Source organism: Cupressus sempervirens, chromosome 11, assembly GCF_028749045.1.
Source record: "Cupressus sempervirens isolate cs-2001-9-10 chromosome 11, ASM2874904v1, whole genome shotgun sequence".
In the NCBI taxonomy this organism is placed as follows: domain Eukaryota; kingdom Viridiplantae; phylum Streptophyta; class Pinopsida; order Cupressales; family Cupressaceae; genus Cupressus; species Cupressus sempervirens.
Genome location: NC_143128.1, coordinates 65,587,702 through 65,614,985, shown reverse-complemented (window position 1 = coordinate 65,614,985; position 27,284 = coordinate 65,587,702). Strand labels below are relative to the sequence as shown.

Genomic DNA, 27,284 nt, shown 5'->3' with positions numbered 1-27,284 from the left:
TATTTAATTCATAATTGCATTTGCAATAGTAAAAAAGTGAAGTTTTAAATGAAATTTTATTGAAGAAATATTTAGAAATTAGATTTTTAAAGTTATTTTTGTGTTGAAATCAATTAATTAAATTTATTGTTTATTTAAAATTTATTAGTTAATTTGATATAAATAAATTATTAGAATGAATTTAGGTGTTTTAAAATATAATGAAAATCTACTAAATTTATTAAATAGTTAATTATTTATTTTTTAAATATATTTAATAAATTGTTTAATCTAAATTTAGCAAGATGCTTTAATGCAACTACTTGTCTTAAGATTTTGTAGTGTTACAGATAGTCAAATATAATAACCTTCTAATGTTGATAGTTTTTTCTAAATTGTCTATGATCTACTAGTATTTATGTAATTGAATTTGAAAGTCTTTTGTATGCAAGTGATATCAAGCTCTCTATTCAGGTTTTTGTACAATGTGGAATAAAGCAAAAAGACAAAAAAGATATGATCAAGTCAGAGATGACTAGAAGAAAGGATGGAAAAAATGTAATATAGATCCAAAATTGAAGATCCATTGATTGAAGTTGAAGAAGATCCTATACAAGTTCCATGAAGTAGTAGGACATTTGGAAAATATGGTTTAGGGTTGGAAAATTTGATGGAGATGAGCAAAAATTTTGTTTTAAGAGAAATTGAATCATCTAAACACATGATGCCTGAAAGTACAATTAAGCTACATCTGAAAAATATGTAGGAGGAATTTTTTCAAAATAAATCTTTGATTTGTAAAGTAGAATTATTTGTCAAATTATTTAGGAAAAGAGAAATGAGTCCTATCCTAGAGTTGTTAGGTGTGAACAATAAGAAAAGCTCTGGAGATAATGTGAAGGCAACAATAGTTTAGAATTTGAGAGATACATTAAATGCTATTGATAACAGAAGTTGAGTAGCTAATTTAAGTGTTGCATGAAGTGCATTGATGACTATGATTATGAAAAAGGACTTGTCACAAGAAAACCAAGTTTGAGTTGTTAGAATTCTTTAGAATAACTGAAAGTGGGGGGGGGGGGGTGGTGAATCAGTTACTCAAGGTCCAATAATGTCCAATTTAAACTTTCTAATAAAACAAAGGTGAATCAGAAGTACTATCCTTTTTACTTTCTTATCATGCATGCAATTAAACATTCAATAATCATGAAAATTAAACATGTATCACCACATAACACAAAGGATTTTGGTGACCCAGAAACCCTCCAAGAATAAGAAGGTAAAACTGGGGTGGGGATGATACCCACAAAATAATTACGCAATTGATTTCAACCACTTCTGATGGTCTTTCCTATTAAAGGCTTTACACACTGTAAGATGTGACCTTGTTAAAGGATTTCTACACCTTATTAGGAGTGTGCCTTGTTAGAGGACTTAAGAACATTCAACTTAGAATGTCACCCTATTAAAGGATTTACATAGAGCTGTTAGGCCCACTCAAGTCCATGGGATTTACAATCACCTTCTCAAAAGAATCTTTTATCCCTCTCTAAGAATCTCCTATCCTTCTCCTAAGGATCTCTTATCCTCCTCCTAAGGATCTCTTATCCTTCTCCTAGGGATCTTCTATCCTTTTCTTGAGGCTTATCCACCTAGCTGTTAAGCTAACCTAGCAATGTAGGATTTCAATGTCTAATACAATGGTAAGAAAGTATTAGAAGGGTTTTGACTTGATAAAGATTGCAACTCTAACCTTGCCAATTTCATATCACTCTTTAGTTCTTTCCTTTGCTTGACTTTTCTTCCTTGCAGTGTTGACAGCTTGTTCACCCTTCAAAATTTGTCTCCTTGAGTTCTTCCACTCGTTATGCCAATGTATTCTATGGTCACTTGATCAACTCACAGTCTTGATGCTCTGTACTTACTCCTCACTGTGTCCTCTTCTTGACACTTCACACTAGCCTCCTCTTGGCTTCTCTTACATGACCACACTTATGACCAACTCCCTCTCTTCTTGCTCCTTTGATCTCTGACCTGTGACTCCTTATAAAGAAGTTTTGTTCTACATTTCCTGCTCAAGGCTTCCTGCTCATCAATTTAAATTGATCTAAGAAAATGATATTGTTTTCCCTCCAAATTGTTTCTTCTAGAAACTTCATGATAAGTCCATCAGCATGCACCTTGAATTGGTTTGCATGGTTTACATAAAATTTTGTGACATCTACTCATCATCCTTATCATCCAACTTATTCACAAAATTTGATGTAACAAACTTATCGTTACTGATCTAATGAATCTTTTGACTTAACAAATAATGCAACAACTCGACATCATTGGTTTATTGATGCTCGGCTCCTTTTGTGTTACTTAGCTTCTATTGCATTTACTGATGCTCAGCTCTTGAAGAATTTTTCTTGGCATCCATTAGGTTTTTGTAATGCTCAGCACTTGAACAATTCTGTGTTACTCGGCACCTGAAGGATTGCTCAGCACACACTAAAGTTGAACTTGCTTGGCTTCAACTAAGAATTTGCTCAGCTCTCACTAGCTTGCTCGGCTCTCTTAAATGAACCTAGTTAGGGTTTACAAATGACTTATTTAAGCCTTACATTTTGAGTGTATCTGAGTGTGTCCATTCCCTTTGTCTTAGAATATGTCATCAATACACTATTTCATCAATGGCTTAGCTGATCCTTATACTTCATTATAACATCATAACTCCAACCTTTCTCTAGGTGCTCTAGTTACATCTTATTGATTGCCTCCTCCTTGTCAATCAACCAATTGATAGTATTTGGATCACTTAAGCAATTGTCATTCCTACAAGTAGCAAGTTTGACATCAATGACAAAACAATGATCGAAAACATTCTTTACCAGTTCCATTATTCTTAATTCATGATCTTTTCAATCATTTCCAACATGAGCAATTTCTAAAATACTCAATCTATCTAGAAGAACTATTCAAAGATACATAAAAAGTAGAAATTTGCTTGATGAGAACACTGAAAAGAACTAGGTTAATATTTGTCAACTTCCTTGAAAGGATAGAATTTTTGAAGATTTTAGAAGACAAGTTGTTGAATATTGGACCAGCCAATCACGTGTTTCTTCCAATAAAAGAGACACTATATAGATCAAAGATGAATAGATAGGCATGAAAATAGCACATCCAAAAAAAATTGTAGACACAATAGAAAGTGAATTATTTGAAGATTTTAGAAAAGAATTTTTGAATGTGAAAAAATGTCAAAGAATGTTTGAGAGGTTGCACTCATGTTTTGTACGCATAAAAAAGGTATGTGAAACTTGTTGTTGTCAAAATCATGTTTAGTTTTATCTTTACTTGCAATCTTTTAGAAAATCTATGGCAACACTTAAGATAGATGTGATAATTACTAGAAGCACAACACAATTTGTGAAGTCTTACGTGATAATGCTGAAGAGTTAGATGAATTCAATTTAGAATGCATAAAAAATGCATGCACAAAATGGGGAGAGTTGCAAAAATTTCCATATGAAATTGACAATATTGATGTTTCAACACCAGTTGTGTGGAATAGATTTGAGTACGAGATCTATCAAAAAAGGAATGGAGAAGAATAAAAAAAATAGCTTTGGAGGAGAGCAATTTTTCATATGGTGAGTGTATGAATAAATTTAGAACTATGATTTATCCACACATCCAACATTGTCATGGTGCAAGATGGCAAGCCAAATAGTTTCGAGATTCATAAAATTGTTTTCCACAAGGATATATTCTATCAATTGTATACTTCTCTGAAAACTATACTTTTTCCCCTCAACCTAAAATTCAAGCTAAATATTATCACTTAGATAAAATTGTAATTTTTGTACAAGTTTCCTATAGACATGCACAATTCGAGGTGGATGGGGCAGAAAGTGTTGATCCATATGAAAGCATTATCATCAAGGAGGTCTATTTTTATCTTAGTGATGATAGGGTTCATGATAGGAGCTATGTAGCTCATTGTTTTGGAATGTTCTTTGATGATCTCAGAAATCATGGGATAAATGCTTCAGAAGATTGGATTTGGTTTGATGGTTGTGCTAGTAAACTTGTATTTGAAAGTTAAACTTTAAAATTTCGTGCACATATTTAATTAATAGAACAACTAATTATATAGATTTAATTACTCATAAATTTATTTTAATTTTTTTCCTAGGGCAATTTAAGTTTACAAAAGCATTCAATTGGCTTGCAACATAACATGCGAGACAAAATGTTAAGTTTTTTTGGAACTTCTTTGAAAGTGGTCATGGAAAAGGAAAGCATGATGGAGTAGGAGCCTGTGTAAAGCATGCACTTTTCCAACATGAACTTTTAGGTATAATCTATTGTTATGTACTAATCAAATTTGACGTATATGACCATCTGCTAGATAATTTTTCTATATTTTGTTAAAATTGATCTACAATTTTCTTTCCTATATAGGTGCAAAGATAGACAAAGAAAATCAAATTGTTGAATGGTGCAAATATAATTTTTCTCCTCATGATACAACATACAATAAATGTTTTTTTTTGCGAAGTGAAAGCTAAGATTTCCATTTTTCTTTGACATGATTACCTTAATATTTTGATTATAGACATAGATACTTGCAAATTTGATGTGTTATAGATATTGATTGATCAAATCCTTACAATTTTCAACCCATTGTTGGAATTAGAAGATTGCATCAACTGATGACTATTAGACAACACAAACCTCTAGTAATTCAAGTAAGAGAAAAATCATGTTTTTGTGATGTCTGCATTCAAAACAATGCAATGGGTCAATGTGAGAATATTGTGACTAGCTATGTCTCTGAATGGACATGGAAAAACATAATCAGATGTACCCATTATGAAGAAGATGACAATGACATAGACATTCATAATCCTATTTATTCAATTGATTATGAACATGGTTCTGATTTAGTTGTTCCAGATGAGTTTCTACAAACATGTTTCATTTTAATATTAATTTGTCTTCACACACACACACACACACACACACACACACACACACACACACACACACACACACACACACACACACACACACACACACACACACACACACACACACACACACACATTTATAGTTTCCATTAATTTTCTACATTTGTAGGTGACATCTTTGCTGTCAATGTGGATCCTAAAAATGCAAAAGGTGTCTTTTATTATTTACTTAGATGCACAAAAGAAAAAATCAAGTTGACTAAACCATGTACAAATGATGATAACCAGTCTTATCCAACTAGTTCAGTTGTTATAAAAGGTATAGATTATCCTCTTATGAGATGTATACAACTAATTAGAGAGTGATAGATTAATTGTAAATAATTATTTCTTTTTTATATTGTTAAGAGTACTAAATGACTTGTATAAATCTTATTTTGTAGGCACCTATTATTAGCAAACAAAAATTGACCACAATGGTGTCTAATTTATTGAATACATGCCTGGCCAAAAAGTTTTGCATTATAGCCAATTGGTTTTGGCCATAAAGATTCAGTTTCACATTATGCCAAAAAAAGGATGTAGCAAACCAAAGTGGAGGTTAGATATCAAGGACCATCAAAAGTTGTTGGAGATTATTAAAGATAAAGAGGACCTCGACCATATATATCGGCAACTTCTTAAATGATCTAGATAGGTTTTAATGATTCATAAAAATATTTCAAATTTATATATACATTAATTATTTTTCAATACTTATACATGTTTTTCCTTTTTGTATATTTATACACTTTTATAAAATACCTAGAAAATGATGTAAGATGTATTTTCATTAATTTATAGAAATGTAAATTTATTACACATTAACAATTATCTAAAAATAATGTATTTATTTTTAAATTTACATGTACATTTGCTATGTACACTTCTACACCTCATAGTATAGAAATTATGCAACACATATTTTCATTAATTTATACACCACATAAATTTATTACACATTAACAATTATCTAAAAAAAAAGTATTTATCTCTAAATTGACATGTACATTAATTGTTTTTCAATACTTATACACGTTTAAAGACCTATGCAGAGATTATTGATTTGTTTATGGTTAACATGTTGATGACTTATGTGTTAAAATTATGATTTCACATTTTATCTAGAATTTATGATTGGTATCTAGAGATTACTTATGCATGATGTTTATGATTTGACATAGATTTATGTATTTTCCATTATCTAAAAAAAATGTATTTATCTCTAAATTGACATGTACATTAATTGTTTTTCAATACTTATACATGTTTAAAGACCTATGCAGAGATTATTGATCTGTTTATGGTTAACATGTTGATGACTTATGTGTTAAAATTATGATTTCACATTTTATCTAGAATTTATGATTGGTACCTAGAGATTACTTATGCATGATGTTTATGATTTGACATAGATTTATGTATTTTCCAACATATCCATGATTTATGTGTTTATGTTTGATATTTGGGTTGTTTATCCTTTTATGTTTGACATGTAGATAAATGGTTATATGATTTGATCTGATAATTATTTATCTAGTTGAATTTATGTCATTTGTATGTCCTAATAGATGGTTATGATTTGATTTGATTATTATACATAGGATGGAATTATATGATTTTTGATTTCCTAATAGATGGTTATGACTTGATTAAAAATTCTAATTATATGATTTGAATTTTTATACATGTAAGGTAAAAGATCAAATAATGTAACTAATTCCATACATGTATATTTTTCAAACATGTAATTGAAAAATAATTAATCTAACTAGTCACATATATCTATTTGAAATCATACATGCAGGTCTAAAATTATTAAAATAATAGGTGATCTAGTTCTAATATCTAATTAATGGACCAGAAGTTATTGAACTAATATAGAACTAGCAAAGTGATAAGGAATCTTACCAATGTCATGAATTTCTAACAAAATATAACTAATTTTCTAAATAATCAAGACCTAATGTCATAACTAATCTAACTAATTTATAACTGTAGACAAAATATAATCTAATTAATCTAGAACTAATAGGTCATCATAAGTAACCTAACTAATGTCATAAAAAATCTAACTAAAATGTAACTAATTTTTTGTAAGTAATCTAACTAATTTGGATCTAATGCCATAAGCAATATAGATAATAAGTAATTTCTAACTAATATTTAACTAAGTAATCATTAACTACTATCTTATGGGAATATAAAGTTAACATGTCTTAAAATAAACATGATCACATAACTTATGAAAATATTAAATATGTCAACTATAAATGTAAATGGTCACATAGCTATAAATGTAAAATGGTCAGCTATCAAATATGCATGTTGTAAATGTAATATGTCCCATAGCTGTAAATCTAGAAATGATATCATGATAAATCAATATCAAACATTATATATATGACATATATGAATATCAAACATGATCACGCCATGCTTGACAATGTGATTGACTAAGACGAGATTGCGAACCTTATTTCCAATATAAGAACAAATGCATCATGAGCATGTGTACAAATTCAATTTAAATAATAACATAATTATAATTAAATTTAGCTATGACTCAAGATGACAAGGGTCAATAGCTATCTATCCATCTCTAGCCTCACAAGCTGCAGATGCAGTCTATATGTAATAGAAGAAACAAACATATCAAAAGTTATACTTTACTAAAGTTTTAAATGATAGATTTGTAGGTCCAATTAAATAGACATGTTTGTAAAGTCATCTCCTATTGTACAGGATGCATAGGTGTCTGCATGTCCCCATATGCCATCATCATTGCAAATATATGCCTACCTATCTCACTCAAGTTTATATCACTAAAGGTCACATCTTCGATGTCAAGTGTAGGATCCATGAGTATATCTGTGAACAATGAACATTGTGGTGGGTGAAAACCTACCTTGATAGGGGGGCTACATCATTCTCAACTGTGGTCTATGGTGGAGTTGTAGCTATAACATATATGTCCTCTTGCCCCTGACCACCCTGTGCCTCTGACATACCTCTAATGACACCAACCACATATGATGGCATGCACTAAGTGGCTATCCAGTCAAAAACTCTATAGCTCAATAGGATGAAAGAAGATCAATAGAAAAACATGTACCCATATCCCTAAAGCAGTCCACTGAAGACTCCACGGAGACATCTATTGGAGATGGTATGTCAACCTCATGAGACATATCATCACCTGAAGATGATGCAGTAGTGTAACCACCTATAGAAATAGATCATGATCATGTCATGTATCTGTGCACTTAGTTAAAAGACATCCCATGCACTTAGATAGCAATAGAGGTAATAATCTCATGCACATCTCTATGTGTATCATCTACCACTCTATCTCTAGCTACAACTAACTCTGAACATTTTGGCATTACCAAAAGGTTTCAACCAATCAATGCCCATTTATTAACGAGCATAGGAGCATCTGGGTGTCTAAATTTATTTGAGAACTTGTCTTGGCCCTGTCCAACATGCCTAGGGATATTAGTGTAATCAACCTTTTGATGAAGATGAAATTTTGCAAATAATTTTTTGTAGAAATATAAAGGGAACTCATCCTTTTGGGGCCACATATGTTGTGCGTCCAAGCAATGAGGATACATGAAAGGTGCCACCAATGGATCAATACACCTCATAGCATTGTACCCTCTGACCTTTTTCAAAGGTTGATAATTTGGGAACATGTTGTTGACACTCTCCACTAAGACCATCTCATCTATCTCCATCCATCACAAGCCACCACCAACAGAATGAGATAGAGCACTATAAAAAGTGTCCACACTAATAGTATTATAAGGGTTAAAACCCTTGATAGTGTGCATCATGCTAATAAGCTCATCTCTAATTTAAATCACCTTATCCCTATGTTGTAGGGTAGGTGAAACCAATAGACTCTAATCAATCTTATCAAGTGCACTCTATAAACACTGAATAATATCTCTAAATAATGTCTCCCTATCTTGGGTACTAGTAGTCAATCTATGGGATGAACCACTACAAGGAAAACCATGTACACTAGCTTCTCTAGAATCAATACCCCCTGATGCCATAATGATGAAAGATATAAATAAGCAAAACTAGATAGATGATAACAAAGATTTCTACATGTATACATATACATATATACATAGATTATTATATAAACTAATTGAATCAAAACAGACTAAATGAATCTTTCTAGACAAACCTATTGAACAACATATATAAAGAAATGTGAACTACATTACATTTTTTTTAGGAGTTAGAGAGAAATTTAGGGTTGGGATAGATGAGGTTATGATAGAGAGAGATATGAAGTTTGGGTTTACAAAGATGGGGTTTAAGAGTTAGTGAGTGGTTTAGTGTTTAGAACGATGGATTTTAGGAGTTAAAGAGAAGTTTATGGTTTAGAGAGATGGGGTTTAGGAGGTAGAGAGAGATAGAGGGGAGAGATGAAGTTATGTTAGGGATTATGGGTTAGGGTTGGGATAGATGAGGTTATGAAAGAGCGAGAGATTGAGATATGAAGTTAGAGGTTTACAAAGATGGGGTTTAGGAGTTAGTGAGTGGTTTAGGGTTCAAATAGTGGTTTAGGGTTTAGAGCGATGGAGTTTAGGAGCTAGAGAGTGGTTTAGGGTTTAAAGTGATGGGGTTTAGGAGTTAGAGAGAGATAGAAGGGAGAGATGAAGTTATGTTAGGGATTATGGGTTTAAGAGTCAAAGAGATGAGGTTATGTGAGAGTGAGAGAGTGAGATATGAAGTTAGGGTTTACAAAGATGGAGTTTAGGAGTTAGTGAGTGGTTTAGGATTGAGAGAGTGATTTAGGTTTTAGGGTGATGGGGTTTAGGAGTTAGAGAGAGATAGATGGGAGAGATGAAGTTATGTTATGTATTATGGGTTAGCGTTGGGATAGATGAGGTTATGAGAGAGTGAGATATGAAGATAGGGTTTACAAAGATGGGGTTTAGGAGTTAGTGAGTGGTTTAGGGTTTCGAGAGCACTTTAGGGTTTAGAGTGATGGGGTTTAGGAGTTAGAGAGAGATAGAAGGGAGAGATGAAGTTATGTTAGGGATTATGGGTTTAGAAGTGGGAGAGATGAAGTTATGTTATGAATTATGGGGTTTAGAGAGAGGTTTACAGATTATATGGTTAGAGAGTGATTTAGGGTTTAGATAGCAATTTAGGGTTTAGAGAGAAGTTTAGGTCAACATTTTTGGATTTAAAGTTCAATATAGGAGTTAGAGTCTAATTTGATTCAATGTGAGAGTTTTAGTTTGAATTTGATTAGGTTTAATGTTGTGATTTAATTACATTTAATGTTTGTTGACATATCAGTCAAGTTTGTTATTAATGACACACACTTATTCAAATTGTATATAGCTACCAAGTTTATTGTACAACTATTAGTGTTTGCCAAGTATTTAAGCTATCACCAAGTTCTATAGTTGCTATTGAGTCCTTTGGACAAATCTTAGTGGTTACCGAGTTCAACAGTGTAAACTATGCATCTTAGTGTTTGTTGAGTTTACCAATGCAAGCCAAGTTATGCAGTATTCACTGAGTTCATAGTGTATATGATGTGAGTCTAGCATTAACCAAGCTGCTTAGTGTTAACCAAGTGAATCCGTTTATATCAAGCTCGAAGTGATAGAGTTTGCCGAGTCATACAATGTAAATCAAGAGACTTGATTTATATGACAAGTTTTCATAGTATCTACTGAGTCACTAGTGTAGACCGAGTTCAATACTACTTGGAAGTGATCAGTATGGACTAGGCTTCTACATCTACCAAGTGCATGATGATGCCAAGAATTGATAGTGGATGCCAAGTATCATTACCTCATCGAGTCAGTCTTCATAATCCAAATGTCTTCATGTGGGCTGACTTTGTAATATTTGTGGTACCTTGTATTGTGGTCGACTTTGTAATTTGTATAATTGGATTGATATACATGTAATGTATTCTATCATATCCAAAGTACATAAGATGATCATGAAATCAATGTAATCATCAGAGAAGAGCATAAAGAGAAAATAGAAAAGGCTATAGTAGTATAAGGAGCAACAAAGACATATCTATCACAACAAGGTGATTAGTACTTAAAGGAATCTCATTCAGCAAACAAAGTTGTAGATCAGAGATCATCTACTATTTCATTATAATAGGTGGATTAGTCAAATCCTTTCCCAAGGTAGACCTAATAGTCTTTTGAAAATCTCTTTATCGAGTGCATACTTAATTGTATGTTTGTAAATCCTTTCACAAGGTGGACCTAGCAGCCCTCATTGCTCCTAACAAGGTAGATCATTAGAAGTGATTAATGTGAGCTTTAACAGGCTAACTTTATACTATAGTACTAAAGTTATGGGTATCATCCCTAACCCAATTTTACTTTCTATTTGAAAGGTTTTTGAGTCACAATCTTTGTGTTACAGTGTTATGAATGCTTTCATATTTTTAGCTTTTTATGCATGCAAGTAGATTAGAATATATGTGATGGATTAAATGCTAATTGGATTATTAAGAGTTGAAATTATTGAAATTTTAGAAGTTACTGATTCACCCCTCCCCTCTTAGTAACTTAGCTTAGTCTTGAATATTTCCAACAATGTTAAGTTTTTCTCCTGCTTAAGGTTCAATGTTAAGGTTTCAATTAGAATTTAGTTGTGTTCATGGTAAGAGGTAAAGTTTGATTTAGTTCAATCTGATGGTTTTAGTTACCAGTTTACAGTTGTTTCCAAATCTTTACCTTTATAACAATTTCTAATGATTTGTAATAAAAACAAAAACAAAATATTTAAATTCTCTAATTTACATCTAACTAATTTTCTATATATTTGATAATTTTTTTCTATTGTTTTCTAAAGTTTCAAAACTTTCTAATTGTTGTAGTATTTTCTAAATTTTCTAATATTTTATAAAGTTTTAAATCTTTCTAACTGTTATAAACTATTTGAATCTAAATTTTCTATATATTTTTCTACTATTTTTTTATAAATAATATTTTATAATTTCTCTAATAATTTCTAAGTTTCACTAAATCTCAATACATTTCTAAACTTCATCTAATATTAGATTAATTTAAAATATAAACTTATACTAATATAAATTTTTTTGAATTCTTTAAAACAATCTACATTAAAAATACACATTAAGAGCTATATTTCTACCTAAGAAAACATAAAATAAAACATGTTTAGCATATTATACACATTAAAAACCATATTCCTACCTAAGAAAACATAAAATAAAACATAAAAAATATTAAAAAATGAGGGGGAATTATTGACATGCTTGATCTGGTGGAATGTCTCTTGTAGCTCTTCCTACTTCACAGTTCTCGAAAGTTCAATTGATGAAAATGACACATGGATTTGTCTTTATGTAGGTTATATAATTTTCAAGATTTTGGCCAAATCCATTCCAGTTGGACCAGGTTTGGCTAGATCCCTTTTAGCTAGACCCTTATCGAGTTGTATATGCCACTTGGCACATAGTCAGTGCCACGTGTATCTGGCTAGATCTGGTCCCCCCAAAATCCATTCGACTGGATCCAGTCTAGCCATAACTTCAAAGTTAGCCCCAAAGGTGACATAGATCCATATTTTCACCCTTGGGAGATGTAATAAAGCGGTTTTGTAGGGTTTTCAATTTTATTTTTAAGGCTAACTCTTGTACAAATTTACTTGAAGGAAAAAACCCTAGTTTTTGAAAGATTTGATTATAGCTTCAAAAGGGAATTGTACTTGGATCTTTTGTTTTTTTGTAAGTTAGAGATGGATCAGAAATGACTCAATCCAACATTTAGATTTTTCTGAATTGATTTCTATGAATTATAATTTTTTAATCTACTTTTCATTAAAAAATATTTTAGGTTGCAAATAATAATAATTTTTTGGAAAACTTCACATTTTTGTAAAGGTTTTTGAATTGTACAAGGGTGAGTTTGTGTTTTGAATTTAAATGAATAAAATGACTCTAAAATATAATTTAGGAAAACTAGTCTATTTCCTAGGGCACAAATTAAGAGATATTGCTATTTTTTTTGTATTTTTAGAGATATCTCTAATTTTCACTATAGGTATCTTCTATGCATTTTCATTTTTGGGGCCAAAATCACAGCAAAGATCCAATCTTGTTGACTAAGTGAAAATAAAAAATAAAAAAGAACATTTGGCATGAGCTTGCACTTTATTTGTACATGGTTCAAGGCATGATAGGAGTTGTCATTTTATATAGAATCAACTATTTCAATTTACTTTCTTTGAATTGTCATTTTTTTCATGGTTTCATGCTCCTAATTGAAGTTTATAAATGTAACCTAGAGGCTAAAGGAGGAAAAAATGGAAATAATTAGAAAGTGTGAAATCAAGGTACACACAATGCAAACCTACTTATTTTAATTATAAATAATGATAATTTTTCTCTTTTTTATCATCAAATAATCTCTTTCTTTTTGTCAACTTATTTTGTATGTCTTCTCAACATTAATTAAAAGGGCTTAAAATCAATCATTTACACATGGATTTGGGCTAAAATTGAACTCCTTTATCTTTTATCCCCAAGGTTTTCTTATTTATGTTTTTTTTTGCATCCTTGTTAAGTATTTGAGGAGAACATAAATGAGGATCTTGCTTTTTATTTTTATGCGGCCTTTCTAGAGAAGTGATCAGTCTTGGAGACAACCTCAACTCCCATGTTCTGACGTAGTATAAATAGAAGGGCTTAAATCTAAAGACACACCTCTTGGAAGTAGCAATATTGTCAATCTTGGCTAAGCCCCAAAATAATTTATACCTTTGGGAAATGAATGTGGACATTGGGTTTCCATTTCCTCTTGATTGTTTCATAGTATTTTCTTTCATCTATAAATTTGGGCCTTATGTACCTTGTGTATATCAAGGACATTTACTAGTTGAGCTTGTACATCATTGCAGAAACTTGAATATGCTATTGGTGTGTTTGATGTACTTCAATGTTTGAAACCTTCCCCACTTGGAAAAATGGGAAAAATCCATTAGATTAAGCTTAGGAATTCTTCCTTTTGCATGCTTTTATTGTGTGTTTTTATTCAAAAAAGTACCAAAAAATTATAAAACTTTGAAAAAATAAAAACAATCATATAAAAATTCAAAAAAATAAAATAAAAAACTCAAAAAATTGTCTGGAACATTTTTCTCCAAGTCAAAACATATTTCTTGTGTTTCTTACTAGGGGGAGTTCCATCATTTGACTTTTCTTTTTTATATGTCTCTAGTGTTTGAACTTTTTGAAAATTTCTCTTTGGTCTTTCCACTCTTTGTATTTTCTATCTTCTTGGTCTATGTCAACATTCTAGGACCTTTTTTTCTAAAACATTACCTTCATATATCTCGATTACACTCTTTGGTTGGGAATTTTATTCACTTGTCTATCTATTGATGACTTTGATACTATCTCTTGACTTAGGTCACAAATGTTGTAAATTAATTGGTCACTTTTCTTGACACATCACTATAACCTATCTTTACTATCTTGGCAAATGAACACTCTATCCACTCTATCTCTCTAATTTGGATATCAATTTATCTTGTGTCACCTTATTAGCTTCTTCTAGTCTCCTTCATGCTTGGATTTTTGTCTAACGATATTGGTTTTAACTCTTTTACTTCCAAATCTCAACCAATTATAAATGACCATGAGCTCCAACATGTCACTCATGCATTTAAAGACATATATGCTCAATATAAAGAACTAGAAGAGACATATGATCTCGCTTATATTTACATCACTAAGTGCATAATGAAAATAATCCCAAGCTTAAGAAAATGGTAGAAGAGAGGATAATAATCACATTAATATTTCTTAAGGCCTTTACATGTGTATGAGTCATATTCTTTAAGTTCACCTCTTGTTCTAGGACTACACACTCTATCTCTCAAAGACATCAATTGTCTCTATTTATGGGATCTAAAGACCATTTTAGAGAGAAAGAAAGAAATCTTATGTTTGATCAAGAACCTATACCACAATTTCATGATAGGCCTATCTTTGATCAATATGATGAATACTTGGATGCTTGATATGCACTTGAAGAACAAAAATAAGATCCTAGACATACTTTTGAGAGAACTTTTACTCCCTTGGGAGATTATTATGATGCCATCTTGTCAATACTCATTAATAATGATCTCATCCCATTGTCTAAATATAGTTCGGACAAAACCCCAAATTTGGAAATCTATTGTGCTTATCATCAACATAATGAACATAGTACTTTAGATTACATAGAGTTGAAACATAAAATCCAAGATCATATTAATGATGGGTTTGTCGATGGCATAACCTCTAATTGTTGGAATGTTTAGAATAAATAAGAGAAGGAGGGGTGAATCATTTATGTATGGTCCAAATGTGAAAATAAAACTTTTCAATATAAACAGATTCATATACATATCATGCATGCATTCTTTAGATCATCCAAGAACTCCATAACACAATAAGTCACTATCCTAGGTGAAAATAACTTTACAAAAATGTAAACATTAATCATCATAGATTCAATCACACATTTTGACACAAGGATTTAATGTGGAAGCCCAATTTGGGAAAAACCACCAGTGACATGCTACTAATTTTCACTCTTCTGAAGTGAGGTATTTTAGGAGTCAACCCTATTAAAGGTTACAATGCACACTATTAGATGTGACATTGATTAAAGGATTTGAATCACCTTGTTATGAGTGAGCCTTGTTAGAGGACTTTAGAAAATTCTATTAGAATGTCACACACTTAAAGGACTTGCAAATGACTGTTAGCTCAAGCTTAATCAAAAGGATTTATCCAGAATGATACAATGGCTAGAAAGTAGTAGTAGGAATTGATATGATAATAAAACACAACTCACTTATAGATTATAGATCTCTAGTTTAGTCCTCCATTCTTCTTGGTATTCATACCCTTCATCTTTGTTTGCTTGTTCACGCTTTCAAGCCTTCAACTCCTTAATCCTTCTTGCTTAGTATACCATTTGCAAATTCATCCCTTTAGCCACCATATGAAGTAACACCAACTTTATCTTTGCAACACTCATTACTTATAGCCTTGTATTCCCTTATAAAGAAAATTATGATCTTTTGACACTTAATCACAATCTTCCATCTTAGGGTTAGGCCAAATTCATTGAATTCTCCCTCTTTCTATTTAGTTCCCTCTAGAAATTTATCTTATAGTCTTCCTTAGATTTTCCTTAAAATGGTTTACCTTGAATTTTTTGGCTCCATCTCATTAATTTTATCTTTCATACACTTCACATACTTCAAGAAATCAACTTTGTTGACTCATATCTATCAAATATTTGATTAAACTCATTTTGTTGTCACTTGATATCCATACTATTCACTCGACAATAACAGTCTTTTGATGCTTGACCAACACTAGGTTGCTTGGAATCTACTAAGTCTTCCCCACTCAATCACCATTACTATTTCCCTAACACTTGACACTTATTAATTTTACTCAGCTTACATTGTTTTCTCGGCTAGCTTGGCAGACACTTTTTATGGAAACACTTCTTCTTGGCTTAACTAAAGTAACCATTCACTTTAGCCTTAATTAGATCAACAATACACTATATCATCAATGTATTACTTGGTATTAGTGCCCCTTTTATACACCCTATAACTCAACCTTTCTCTAGGTTAACTTGTTATGATTTCTTTTGAAATCCTCTTCATCAATCAATCAAATGATAGAATTCAGACCAAAAATAAATTATCTCACTAGCAAGTACAAGGTTTCACATGAGTGAAAAAATAATGATTGTTCCATGATAGGCTCCACAATTCAAACAATCTCTTTTCATCAATATCCCTCTTTGGCATTGATGGAAAGCAAATACCAACAACAATACCAAAAATAAATAACAGAAGGGTGATAGTGAATAGTATCACATTTGAGGTGTCTGAGGAAGTTATTGCTATGATATCAAGCCTTAGGCTAAAGGGTAGGAAATGGAAGAAAGTCATGAGGGTTTCAGACGAGGCTAGCCTAAATTGATTCATTTAGGATGGAGAAGAACCTATTTGACACCATAGAGCATTTCTTAGGGAAAAGGATTTGGAGCCCTAGAATGAGGTGTGTCTAGTGTTGATGAAGTATCTCACTGTCAAAGGAAGTATGGAGCATGTTATTATTACCATTTTCCCCTCCTAAACCATTTTAGAAACTATGATAGCCTTTCCATTCCTTTCTTTTAACTGCACGAGTTAGTTGACATTGTTACAAATGTGAAGGAAAAAATGAAAAAGGGTACTAATTACACTATCCTTCACTAGGGTTTGATGTTCAACCTATAGCATATTCATTTGGCCTTGTTATACCCCAAAATTGTTGAGGTTGATATCCCTCCTCTTCATAACCCATATCCCCATCATGTCCCTTTGATAATTACCATTCCTAAGGCACTTATCCCCCAACCCTATCCTAGTAGGTCCCCTATGAAGAGAAAGAAAACACCACCTAGGAAAAGGGTGAAATGGGAGAAAGGGAAGGAGAAGGACCAAGTGGATTCAGAAGAGGAGGTTAGAGTGGTTAGAAGAAGGTCTAGGAGACTGGAAAAAATGAAGGCTAAAAGGAAACTAAGAACCACTACCTTGCAGGAGGAGGATAAGTCAAATTCTGATGAAACCCCCCTAAGCAAAGGATAAAATAGAAGATGTCAAATTATAGAGCGAAAAATGAGGATGATATGGATATGGAGGTGGATATTTTAGATTCCTCTATGTTGGGTTCAAGAGGGCAGGAAAAGGAGAGTAAGGAGGCAACTCACATCTTTGTGGCACTTACAATGGATACAGTGGACCTCACCCAAGATCAATACCTAGAAATGGTAGATAAGGTCCCCTCTCCTACGATGATGTCCTCCTTGGCTTAGTTGATTCCTAAAGGGAAAAATATTTATGACTCTCTAGTTTTGCAAGTAAATATCATGGACATGGAGAAGGGAAAGTCAAATGGAAATCTGGAAGGAACTATAGAGTCTTTAAAGTTGGAGGTAAAGGAGTTGATGGATAAAATGTAGGTCTTTGAGGAAAGGTTAAGTCTGTTGTCGAAGTTCACCATCAAGGTGACCCATTTGTAAGCTACTACCTTACATTTGCTAAAGGACAATCATGATGAGGATCTGAAACATGAGGACTCCAAGTTGCTATTTGGGTTCCTAGTGAAAGGCTGGGTAAATATCCTTCTCAAAGGGAAAGTTGATGGAAAGCCTAATTAATTCCTTACTCCCTTATGGTTGTGTTTTTAGTTTTTTTGGTGGATCTTTGAGTTGGTCAATTTTAAGGCAATGTTTCCTTTGGTTAAAAGCTCTTTAATTTTAAGCTATGTGGGTTCATGTTATCTTAGTAGGATGCTTGGTAGTTCTTATGCTCTTTTGTATGTTGTTTTTGGTGTGTTAAGCTATGTTAGGGGGTGATTTTTTGTGTGGTTGGTAATATACTGGTACTTGGCCAGTTTGTCTTTTTGTAAGGGCTGACCCCCTTGTTTTGGTTGCTTAATATTTCAAAAGAAATACCAAAATGAAATTTAATATCTTTGAAACTCTCCCTCTATCATTATGTGTCCTTCCTCTATTTATGGTAATGTGTCTTTTTCAAACTCCTTCAATGTATCTCTCCCTTTGACTTCTATTAACATATTCAACATATTCTTCCTCTTTCTATCATACAAGTATCTCTCCCTAATTTCAATGTATATCTCCCTCTTAAGATTTTCAATGTATATTATCTCCCTCTTTGACAACAATTCCAAAGACTTGTCATCTTATGATGCAAATATTAGCAATTTCAGGTTCTTCCTCTATCACCTTGGTTATGATTGTAAATCATCTTTTTCATCTTTTTCATTACTTTAGGCAGTTGCTAAAGTAAGATCCATTACACCAAGTTGTAAATTATGAAATTCAACTCAGTTGATGTAGGACACCACTCTTTCTTCTCAAGTAGCTTGAGATGGGGGGATTACCCCTAGCTTACCTCTTAGATATTCAAGCACATCCTTAGGTAAAGCCTTTATGAATATATTAAATTTTTGTTCCCTTTTATTCAAATATTTCATTCTTACTTTTTTTTATATCTTGAACAAACTCTCTCAAATAATGATATTTGTATGTGCATCGTCTTTGTATCCATCACAGGGTTTTTAGAAATGCTTATATCACTTTATTGTTATAATAGATTACCACAAGTTCATTGATTTCCTCTTCCATAACTTTGAGTAACTATTTAATCCATACCACATTTGTACAAATTACTACAACAACTACATATTCAGCTTTAGCAGTAGATTATGAAATATGATTTTGCTTCTTACTAGTCTAGGTAACTATTCTCTTTCCCAAGAAACTAGCCTCTTTACCAGTCTAGGTAACTAGAGATGGTAGATAAGGCCCCCTCTCCTATGATAGTGTCCTCCTTGGCTTAGGTGATTCCTAAAGGAAAAAAATATTTCTAACTCTTTAGTTTTGTAGGTAAATAACATGGACATGGAGAGGGGAAAGTCAAGTGGCAATCTAGAGGAAACTATGGAGTCTCTAAAGTTGAGGGTAAAGGAGCTAATGGAGAAAATGTAGGTCTTCGAGGAAAGGTTTGGTCTTTTGTCAAATTTCACCATCAAGGTGACCCATGTGGTAGCTACTACCCTACATTTATTGAAAGGAAAACAATGATGAGGATCTGAAACAAGAGGACTCCAAGCTACTATTCAAGTTCCTAGTGAAAGATTGGGTGAATATCCTTCTCAAAGGGAAAGTTGATGGAAAGCCTAATTAATTCCTTCCTCCCTTATGGTTATGTGTTTTTGGTTTTTTTGGTGGATCTTAGACTTGGTCAATTTTAAGGCAATGTTGCCTTTGTTTAAAAAATCTTTACTTTTATGCTGTACAAGTTCATGTTATCTTAGTAGGATGCCTGGTAGTTCTTATGCTCTTTTGTATCTTGTTGTTGGTGTGTTACGCTATGTTAGGGGGTGATTTTTTGTGTGGTTGGTAATTTGTTGGTAGTTGGCCAGTTTATCTTTTTGTGAGGGCTGACCCCCTTTTTTTGGCTACTTAATATTTCAAAAGCAATACGAAAAAGAAACTTAATACCTTTGAAACTCTCCCTCTATCACTATGTGTCCTTCCTCTATACAGGGTAATGCGTCTTTTTCAAACTCCTTCAATGTATCTCTCTGCCTAACTTCTATTAACATATTCAACATATTCTTCCTCTTTCTATCATATAAGTATCTCTCCCTAATTTCAATGTATATCTCCCTCTTAAGATGTTCAGTGTATATTATCTCCTTCTTTGAGAATAATTCAAAGACTTGTCATCTTATGATGTAGATATTAGCAATTTTATGTTCTTTCTCTATCACATTTCTTATGATTTTAAATGATATATTTCACATCCTTCATTACTTCATGGTAGATGCTAAAGTAAGATCCACTGCACCAAGTTGCAAAATATGACATTTAACTCAGTTAATGTAGGGCACCACTCTTTATTCTAAAGTAGCTTGAGATAGCCCCTAGCTTACCTCTTAGCTATTCATGCGCATCCTTAGGTAAAGTCTTTGTGAATATATCAACTTTCTATTCCTTTTTATTCACACATTCCATTCTCACTTTTAAGAAAAAATCTTGAACCAACTCTCTCAAATAATGATATTTGTATGTGCTTTGTCTTTGTATCCATCACAGGGTTTTACAAATGTTTTTATCACTTTATTGCTATAATAGATTACCATAGGTAATGTGATTTCCTCTTTCATACCTTTGATTAACTATGTAATCCATACCACATTTGTACAATTTACTACAACAACCACATATTTAGCTTTAGCATTAGATTGTGAAATATGATTTTGCTTCTTACTAGTCTAGGTAACTAGTCTCTTTCATAAGAAAAATGCTGCACCACTTGTACTTTTCCTATCATCAATGTTTATAGTCCAATCACCATTTGTATAGGCTCTCAATTCAAATTTTTCATTTTTCTTATAGTATAGACCATAGTCTTCTATCCCTTTAAGAAATCTAGTTATTCTTTTGATTTCCATTCAGTGATTATCCTTAGGATTTGTAAAAAAGCTTGCAACAATTCCAACAATTAGTATGTAATCAAATAAATTGCACAATAGAAGAAATAATATGAAATATTATATAAATACTTGATAATAACTGAGAGTAATAGGCCAATTTGAGGGGGAAACCTCCAAATATCTCTAATGAGAACACACACAATATGATGCTGAAATAATATTCACAACCTCCTATATATACCTAATTATGCTTAGGCTAAATAGAAACAACTCTACATAACACCTAGGCCAACCTATCTACCTAAATAATAATATAATAATGATAACATAACTTAATTAAGGATTAAGATAGCCACAAGTTGACTATTCATAGCCCTATATACACCAATATTAAGGGCATAACATGCCCCCTCTCTTGAAAGGATCATTGTCCTTAATGCAAACCAAGTGTAGATTCTTTTGAATGAACTCCTCATCCTCCCATGTGGCCTCTTTAACTAGTATGTTCTTCCATTGGATGAGATACCGAGTTAGGGTTTTGTTCCTTAGCTTCTTCATGTGTGTTTGAAGAATGCACTCTGGTTCCAAAATTGTTCTTCATTCTTCATCAAGTTTTGGTAGTACTATTTGAGTAGGAATATTCTACCCAATTACCTTCTTCAAACAAGAAACATGAAAAAATGGATGTATCTTTGTTGTTGGTGGTAATTCAAGCTTTTAGGAAACACTACTAATCTTTTACATGATTTGATATGGTCCATAATAACTTGGAGACCAATTATTATTCTATTTTTGCTACTTCATTGAGATTTGGTTGTAAGGTTGCAATCTCAAGAAGACCAAGTCCCCAACTTCAAAATTTATTTCATTACATTTTTGGTCTACTTGTTATTTCATTCAATTTTGTGCCATAGCTAAATACTCCTTGAGTTCTGAAAGTACTTGTTGTTGATGAAGAAAGTGGTCCTTTACTACTTGAAAATTGGTGACACCTTTAATGATGATGTGATGGAAGGAAGATGATATCCATAATGTGCAAAAAATGGAGACTATGAAAAGAAGTATTGTACCACCATTCTATAAGAGGTAGCCAATCTACCCATTGAGATTGTTTTTCTAAAGTGAAACAACATAGATATCCTTCCAAACATTTATTAACAACCTCAATTTTTCCATCTGATTGAGGATGGTATGAAGAACTGTGAGCCAATTGAGTACCCAAACATGAGAATAAATCTTTCCAAAAGTGACTAGTAAAAAGATAGGATCACAATCACTGACAATAACCTTAGGTGTACCATGTAGCTTTTGGATATTCTCCAAGAAATTTTTTTCCACTATACTTGCATATTAAGTAAGGTGATGAACTATTATCATGATGAAATTATGACCTTTAGATTTGGGAACCCCTTTGATGAAGTCAATGCATACCTCTTCCCCTTTATTTATTTGACAAACCAAACATTTAGCTAGAAATTTTTTAACATCACCTTTTAGCCCTTCCCAAAAGAAATATTTATTAAACTAATGATATGTCTTCAAAAATCTTGAATGACCACCAATTGGGGATTCATGTAGCTCTTTAAGAATCTTGTGTTTAAGAGTGAAATTCTTGCAAAGATACAAGTTCCTTTTATACCAAAGAATATCCCTCTTTAAATAGAACTTATTTGAACTACTAGGGTCACTTTTTATTTGTTGGATGAGATTACTTGTTGCAACATCATTTTTCCACTCTTCTTTGGCTTCTACCACCTAATTTTCTTGTAATATTAAAAGAGAACACAATAAGGCTTCATCTTTTTTTATCTTTTTTGGAAAGTGCACTAGCCACATTATTTTCCTTTCCTTTCATGTATACAATTTCGAAGTCATATCCCAAAATCTTAGTGACCCATTTTTGTTTCTCTTCTGATGATAGTCTTTGTTCCAAAAAATATTTTAGGCAATCATGATTTGGCTTAACCTTGAAGTTTTGACCCATTAAATAAGGCCTCCATTTTTTAACTTCATAAAGGATTGCTAGCATTTCCTTCTCATAAATAGGTTTGAGTTGATTTTTACCTTTTAATTGAGGACTCTCAAAAGTAATTGGTTGACCTTCTTGAATGAGAACTACTCCTATCCCATTCCCAAAAGCATCACATTCCAAAATGAATTCCTTGGTGAAGTCTAGAGTGGAAAGAACTAGAGTTGCATAGATAGAATTCTTCAATTGCTCAAATGATACATTAGCATATTTATTCCAATGAAAATAATCATTCTTCAATAGAGTGGTAAGGGGTGCTACTATATGACCATAACTCTTCACAAATATTTTATAGTATCCTATCAATCCCAAGAAACCCCTCAACTTCTTAATAGTTTTTGGAATAGGCCATTCCATGATAGCCTTAATTTTGTTAGGGTCCACATTTACTCCTTCATGTGAAACTATGTGTCCCAAATAATCCACCTCCTTAAGACCAAAAGAATAGTTGGATGGCTTAGCATAGAGTTGATGATCTTTGAGAAATTTTAATGCTTGATCTACATATTGCAATTTTTTTTCCCAAATCTTTCTATAAATTAATATATCATCAAAAAACACTAACAAAAACTTTATCAAGAACTTCTTAAAAATGCAATTCATCAAACTTTACAATGTAGATGGTGCATTGGTAAGATTGAATGACATCACCAAAAATTCATAATGACCCTCATGAGTTTGAAATGTTGTCTTACAAATATCTTCCTCCTTAATCCAAATTTTGTGATAGCCTGATCCAAGATCTAACTTGGTAAAATACATAGCTCCATTTAATTCATCTAGAAGATCATCAATAAATGGAATAGGAAACTTGCCTTTAATGGTGTACTTGTTGAGAACTCTATAATTTGGACACATGCACCAAGTTTTATCCTTCTTATGCACCATCACAATAGGTGAGGAGTAAGAACTTTGGCTATGCCTAATAATTCTTGCCTCTAGCATTTCCTCAAAAAAATTTTCTATCTCACTTTTTTGTATGTGTGGGTAGTTATAAGGCCTGATGTTTGGTGGTTGGTTACCTAGAACTAGTTGTATGGAATGGTCATGATCCTATTACAGTAAATAATTAATTTACTAATTATTTATTCTATTTACTTAAGCTTACTTAGGTTAATACATTTATCTATTAGTTGTAGTCTAGGAGTTAGTTATAAGTTTTTGAAAATACAAGAATTTTCTTTCTCTTAAGTCATACTTATCCTCTCACCTTGTTCGAGGACTTTCCACCTCATGTGGATGTATGCTTAGTTGTCACATTTATCTCCTAGCATCTTCTAGCTTGTTCTAGGAGATTCCTAGACCTCTTTATTTCGAGCTCCCTCATTGTATTTTCACAACACATCATCACTTCTTGCATATTTTAAATACATATTTTCTTGTGTTGAAATATCTTGTGGTCTCTCATGTCCATTTAGGGTTTTTCCATAGCTCCATGCTCTTCCTTCCTTAGCTTCTCTTTGATAGGTTTTCACATGCAAGTGATCTTGGGCATCTTTGGAGTTGGATTTCATCAACTCCAATATGGTATTAGAGCCTTCCTACTGCTACTTCATTGAGGAATTTTTGAAGCCATGATTTGAAGTCACAAACCCTAGTTTGTTTGTGCATTTTTTTCAAATTAGGGGGACAACACTTTTTTGGAGCACTTTTAGCCTAAACAGACACTACCATTAGATCTAGAAGGCCGTTTCTAGTTAGGATTCATATAAAACTTTTTGTTTTTGGAGCTAGGGCTCTGGGAGGCAAATTTTTTTTAGCTCGTAGGGCTTTCTGTATGGATTGTACAGAATTTCAGCATCAAAATTTTTTTTAAAAAAAACATTTTTGGGCGCGCTACCACTACACCACTGTGGGGCCACCACTGTACCACTCGTGCACAGCCTGCTGTAGCTGTAGCTAGCAATTCCACCCCAGGGCCACTATGGCCCGACCACCACACGTCCTCAGCTCTTTGTGGCAGTGCCCTTTGGTTTTTCTGCCAGTGGCTCAGCTTATTTCTGCCACTTTGCTCATCTGTCTGCCCATGTCATACTCATTCTCTACTCCTGGTCCACCTGCACAATCAATGCAGTCACTTACCACTTGGCCGAGTGCTAGTGTGACATGTGGCTAGGGTGCTATGTGGCACTTTGCCACATGGACCAACCACGTCACCCCAGCCACGTAAGCATTTTGCCATGTGGCTGCCACATGGACCTACCATGTGGCATTCTCTTTTGTGGCAATGACCTTCAAGCTATCAAATTTTATGCCGTGTTCTACTGACATCAGCATGAAGTCATTGCATATTAGCCCTTGCACCTCTCCAGGGTCATTTTGGACCTACTTGCAATTTTTTGGCCATAACTTGAGCATACAGAGGTAACTTTCCAATTCAGAATAAGTGCTGGAAGCTAGTTCTAAGATGGAGACATTGGTATAGGTATTTTCAAGTTTTGATGTATTTTTATTGCCCATTTTTTTAGTTGAAGTCCAAAGTTCTATTTTTTACCCTGACAAGCTTTTCTTTTGCGTCCCATGTCCATTTTTTGAAAATGTTATATTTCTGGAAAGCTAGTTTTGTCACCTTTTTAGAAATGTGGTCCTTTTCCTTATATTTTGGCCCATGCTCTTTCTATCATATTTTTGGCATTTTTGCTATATGGTGGATATCTTGAGTGTTTTAGGTCTGAGGATCATTTTCCTGGCATAGTTTTCTTTGTTTTGGGCTGTACTATGTTTTGTATCAGCTTGTTTTTGGTTTTGATCATTGTAGCTATCATTTTGAAGCACTTTATGTATTGCACTGAGATAAAGTGCCACTCTTGCATTTCAGGGGTCATGAGCATTGTTTTGAGTCAGTTGTACATGCACTATTTTTATAAATCACCATGGGGGGATAGTTTTTTGCTATTTTAGGTCTTCTCCCTTTGTCAAGTGAGTGTCCCTTCCATGAAATTAGCCCCACATAACATCAATGTGATTGTTTCTTTATAGGTGTTTGTACCTCTTACTCTATCGTTGTTCTTGGTTCATCTGCAGGAGACTTTGGCCCACGTTCTTAGTTGCCTATCATGTCACCCCGTCTGCATTAAGGGGGGGTTATGCTATTGTTCTAATGCATCCTTGGTTTTATGGTTCATTAGTGCAAGTTATGTATTTAGTTGTTGATCCTATATACAAAGCGATTGCAATGGCTAGCTACCTATGCATTTCAATGAGATGGATCATCTACCATATAGACATGCTTGGTTCGTGCCTTCTTCTTCCATTGAGGTTCTTTAAATCAGCAACTTTCTTCTTGATGGAAAAGTTCTTGTGGCTTCTTCATGCTTCAGTGATGCTCTTCATGATCACTCCTCGTTCCTATTTTAGGAGACATTTCCCTAGTTGGAGCCTTCTTTAGTTCTTCACTAGGTTCTTACCTCTTTTTGAAGAAGGGTTTTTCCTATGTGGTTTTATCTCTTTCCCCATTTATAGAGGTTGCATCTTTTGCATTGTACATGGGTACCTAACATGGCCTTGTTGCTGAGACCCATTGCTGCATTTCTTAGTTTTGTGAGCTTAAGGCATTTCCCTAAGTTGCACTTAAGGGGGGGTGTTAGAGTAAATAATTAATTTACTAATTATTTGTTCTATTTGCTTAAGCTTACTTAGGTTAATACATTTATTTATTTATTAGTTGTATTCTAGGAGTTAGTTATAAGTTGTTGACAATATGGGAATTTGTTCTCTCCTAAGTCATACTTATCCTCTCACCTTGTTTGAGGACTTTCCACCTCATTTGGATGTATGCTTAGTTGTCACACTTATCTCCTAGCGTCTTCTAGCTTGTTCCAGGAGATTCCTAGAGCTCTTTATATTCGAGCTCCCTCATTTTATTTTCACAACACATCATCACTTCTTGCATATTGTAAATAAATATTTTCTTGTGTTACAATATCTTGTAGTCTCTCATGTCCATTTAGGGTTTTTCCCTAGCTCCATGTTCTTCGTTCCTTAGCTTCCCTTTGATAGGTTTTCGCATGTAGGTGATCTTGGGCATCTTTGGAGTTGGATTTCATCAACTCCAATAGATCCCTATTAGGAGGAAGTCCTTTAGGCATATAACCAATAACCACTAAGTGATAATGAATTATTGCTTGTAAATCTAGATGAGTAAGAGCATTAGATTGAGAGACTTCTAATGAACATAGTTGGACCACAAATCAATTTGTACCTTTCTTAAGAA

General features: G+C 32.9%; 1 pseudogene; it reads right to left on the bottom strand.

Moving 5' to 3' along the window:
* LOC149528267 (uncharacterized) overlaps nt 1-25,277 on the bottom strand; it is a 108,366-nt pseudogene extending 83,089 nt beyond the window's left edge.
* Between the last annotated feature and the right edge of the window lie 2,007 nt (nt 25,278-27,284).